We start from the raw sequence: 4,854 nt of genomic DNA on the forward strand, positions 1-4,854 counted from the left end.
AACAAAGTGTAAGCTTATACTGAAAGCAGAAATGAGTATATTTAAGAAAAAATTAGGTCAGCAGGAATTGATGTTCATCTCTTCAGAAATTTGTGTTTGATTTTTTGCCATTTTAAATAATCAAGGTGTTTTCTTGCTATCGCTTGAGGCTTCTTTATTCCTTGTGTATGAACCCTATACTATGTAGATGTTGACAATGTTTTACCTACCACTATATATAGGTATGATGCTTTATTTTCCTAATATTTCCTTTGTTCTAGAAGATTGTTTTAGTTTCATGTAATTTCATTTATTGTTTGTTTTCTTGCCACGCTTTCTTAGTCATATATAAAAAGTCATTTTCTAGATAAATATTATTGGAGCTTTTCACCTGTGGCTAAAAGGTCCGTGAAAAATAGCTCAGCATCATTAATCTTCAGAATAATGAAATTCCAAACCAGAATGCACTCCTACTTTGTTACAGTTGCAAGTTATAGGCAGAGTTTTCAAGAGTGTGAAGGAGTGAACTCATTGGCCTTTTTAGTTGGAGTGCAAATGAGAGGAACATTTATAATTAAAAAAGGAACAAAATAATAATGGGAGGAAGACGGAGGGAGGGTCTGTGTGGGAGAGGGGAAGGGGAAGAGAAAAGGCATATGATCAGGTATGGGGAAATACATGAGAGCAGACCAGAGGGCAAGCAGAATGAATGGAAATATGCAGTTACTAGAGTTGGGGGGGTGGTGATCTCTAGAAAGTACCAAAGACCTGGGATGGGGGATGTTCCCATGTTCCCAGGACGCAATGTGGGTGATCTTAGCCAAAATGCCTAAACAGAGGGATATAGAATCACCTCTAGGAGTTAGACAGGACCCCAGTAGAGGAATGGGGACACCAACCCACCTTCAAATTTTTAACCCCAAAACTGTTCCTGTTTAAAAGTAATACATGGGTAAAAGTGGAGCAGAGACTGAAGGAATGACCAACCAGTGGCCGCCTGTACTTGGGATCTATCTTGTGAGCTAGCAACAAACCCTGACATACTTACTGATGCTAGATTGTGCTTGCACACAGGGGCCTATCATGGCTGTCCTCTGAGAGGCATTAACAGATGCTGACTGAGACAGATGCAGATAGTCATACCCAAGCATTCGACTAAGGTTAGGGACCCCTATGGAAGAGGTAGGGGAAAGTTTCAAGGCACTAAAGGGAATTGCAATCCCATAGGAACACCAAGAGTGTCAACTAACTTAAACCCTTTGGAGTTTTCAAAGACTGAGCCACCAACTAAAGAACACCAAAAGGCTGGACTGAGGCCCTCAGCACATATATAGCAGGGGACTGTCTTGTCTGGCCGCAATAGGAATGGAAGTCCCTAATCCTATAGAGACTTGGTGCCTACCCCTCCCTGGGTATACAGACAGGGAGGAGGTACTTTCTCAGAGGTGAAGGGGATAGGGAATGGGGGAAGAACTCTGCAAGGAAGGACTGAGAGGGGGTACTACATTTAGAAAATAAATGATATAATTAATCAATAATAAATAAATGATATGAAATAAAAATGACAGAAAGTTAAGAGCTCAAAGAGTTGCTTGAGGTTCAATGTGCACTCTGAGCTTTAGTAAAGTTTCTTTTATGTATGGGGATCTCCTTGCATATGGATCATAGATGTTCAGAATTAAGAGTTGATCTTTGTAGATTTCTTCTTTGATGAATGTGAAGTGTCCTTTCTTATCTTTTTTTTTACAGAAATAGTTTTTATTTTTAATGAACATTGAAATTAAATTGAACTCATTTAATGAAAAGAAAGTTTCCTTTTTAAAATAAAAATGAAATCCCAGATCATATAGATGTTAACAGTGAATATATTTATCTAAGTTACACACACACACACACACACACACACACACACACACACGCACGCACGCACGCACACACGCATACACACACACACGGTTAAGTGTAAGACACTACTAAATTTCCTTAACAAATGTTCTTTTTTTTAATAGCAAAAGATTATCTAGTAGTTGCTATTTGTTGCTGTTGTTGTTGTTGTTGTTGTTGTTGTTACTTCTTCATTTTAGATGCTGTTATTTCTAGCAGAGAAAGGCAGGCAGTCATTTAAATGCTCAAACACTGGAATCTTTGGTTGCTACCATATCATCTGGCTTGCAAACAAGAATTCAGACATTGAAAGAATGTTTTATGTTAACACCTTGCAAACCCCAAGGATGGAAAAGAACACAGAACTGTGAACATTTACATCTATCGCAACTGTGGCCGAAGACTGTTCATGCTGTTCTTCTGAAATGAGATCCCAAAGCGGTATAGTTCAAAATAAAAGATTTTAACAAAAAAATTGGCATATGCACAATTCCTCCATCAATTTGTGTGTCAACCATTTAGTTAACTTTTGCACTTGAAAAAACAAATGCAATCGAAAACTGGATACCATGTTTCACTCCCTCACTTAATATTCCCAATTATAGAGGCTACAGCTCAGGATCAGCTACCCAGAGTCAGGTTATACTGCAATTAAGTTCTTTACACCAAGTAAATGGTTGTCTACAACCACTGGCTAGTGTCCATGTGAACTAAAATGTCTAGATTTGTGGAAAAACAAGTGCTGTTCTAATCATCTGCTCTGCTGCTTCTTTTCTTCCAATTGATGCTTAGAAACCTGTCATGTTACTCTTGGTTTTGTCAGTTTGCTTACCTGGGGGGGTTTGAAACTGCTGACCCTACCCACTAGAACAGGCTATCTGCTGGGCTACTTTCTGCTTTTTCATCGTCCAATCAAATATGAAGTTGTACTGGTGGTTCAGGGTTCTCAAAAGGATGTGGAATATCTACCTCATATACATGTAATCAGGAGCTTCCTCAAAGCACAGCCCACAGAGAGTTGTTTAAGTACATGGCAAATTCTGCAAGAAACCCCTTACACAAAACTTTAACAGGAGTGGCTTTCTTCTCTTCACTAATCTTTCCATATTTCTGTTTTTTTGTTTTGTTGCAACTTTAGTCTTTGACATGGCAGATTGGTTCTATTAAAATATATCAAAAACATATCCAAAAGATTTCATTTCATCTCAGAGACTCTGTTCAATCCCAAGATGTGTACTGACACTGGCATATTGGTAAGTGCCAGTGAGGTTCTTGCCTGTATGTTATGTGTTGCCTTGTCCTGTTGTCTCTGCACTATTTGGCCAAACCAAAATCAGTAAGTCATGACTTATTACAGTTGCACCCAATACACAATAGGAAGTTATCTGGTTTAATGTCTCTGTGAATAAAATTCTTTTTATGCACATATTCAATGCTACTGATCATCTGCTTAACTCACATACATACAGTCTTCACAGTGAACCTTCTTGAACAGAAACTGAAGATGTCTTCAAGGCTGGGTCCCAGAAGATCCATAATTAGCAATTAACACATTGTAGTCTTTTTCTTGCCCATACCACTGTATGTGAGGGATGCCTACCCCACCTTGAAAAATCTTAAACAGTTTGCTCTCGTTGAGCAATCAGGAATGCCTGGTCTTCTGGGAATCTGGTTTCACTGCCACTTCCTTGCCATTGGTGATGCTGGTCACTAGATAAATATCCCCAGATCTAATCTTCTGCACCAGTTTGTGTTTCTCACTGACCGTAAATTCAGTCTTGGAGCTGCTGCTGCTGGTCATCCTGAGACACAAAGATGGATGGGGGTCGAAGCCATCTCTGGAAGAGGATGTAAGCCTCCTGGATTGTTCCACCAGGCAGAACTGAGGAGCGAGGTAACCTAAAACCAAGGCTTTGTTGAAATTACATGCTATTCTATAAAGCAATAGTGATAAAAATAAAACTGTATGGTATTGGTACTTAAACAGGGAAGTAGACCAATGGAAAACAACTGATCATCCAGACATGAACCCACATACCTTTGGTCACTTGATCTTTGACAAAGAAGCTAAAACCACCCAGTGGGAAAAAGACAGCATTTTCAACAAATGGTGATAGTTCAACTGGCATTCAACATGGCAGAAGAATATAAATTTATTCATTCCTATCTTCTTGCACAAAGCCCAAGTCCAAGTAGATCAAGGACCTCCACATAAAACCAGATATACTGAATCTAATAGGAAAAAGAAAGTGGGGAAGAGACTCCAATACTTGGGTACAGGAAGAAAATATCCTGAACAGAAGCTATGGGCTATGCTTTAAGATCAACAATCAACAAATGGGACATCATAAAATTTAAAAGCATCTGTAAACCAAAGGACACTATCAATAGGACAAAGCAGCAACCCATAGATTAGGAAAACATCTTTGTCGACCCTACATCTGAAAGAGGGCTAATATCCAAAATATACGAAGAACTCAAGAAGGTGGACTCCAGAGAATCAAATAATGCTATGAAAATGTGCAGTACAAAGCAAAATAGAGAATTCTCAATTGAGAAATCTCAAATGGCTGAGAAACTCATAAAATAAATGTTCAGTATCCTTAATCATCAAGGAAATACAAAACAAAACAACCCTGAGATTCTACCTCATAGCAGTCAGAATGGCTAAGATTAGAAACACAGGTGACAGCACATGTGGGCAAGGATGTGAAAAAAGAGAAACACTCTTGCATTGCTGGTGATACTACAAGCTAGTAAAAGCACTTTGGAAATAAATCTGGAGGTTCCTGAGAAAATTCGAAATAAGTCTAACTGAAGACACAGCTATAACAGTCCTGGGGATATACCCAAAAGATGCCCCACCAAGCCGCAGGGCTCATGCTCCACTTTGCTTATAGTGGCCTATTTGTGACAGCCAGGAACTGGAAACAACCCAGTTGCCCCACAACACAAGAATGGATACAGAAACGGGTTTATTTACACAACGGA

The 4,854-nt window shown here is 39.1% G+C and overlaps 1 pseudogene; it reads right to left on the reverse strand.

Moving 5' to 3' along the window:
• Positions 1–2,651: 2,651 nt before the first annotated feature.
• On the reverse strand, positions 2,652–3,664 carry Csnk1a1-ps2 (casein kinase 1, alpha 1, pseudogene 2; annotated as a pseudogene).
• Between the last annotated feature and the right edge of the window lie 1,190 nt (positions 3,665–4,854).

This window comes from Rattus norvegicus, chromosome 2 (assembly GCF_021556685.1).
Source record: "Rattus norvegicus strain SHRSP/BbbUtx chromosome 2, alternate assembly SHRSP_T2T, whole genome shotgun sequence".
NCBI lineage: Eukaryota > Metazoa > Chordata > Mammalia > Rodentia > Muridae > Rattus > Rattus norvegicus.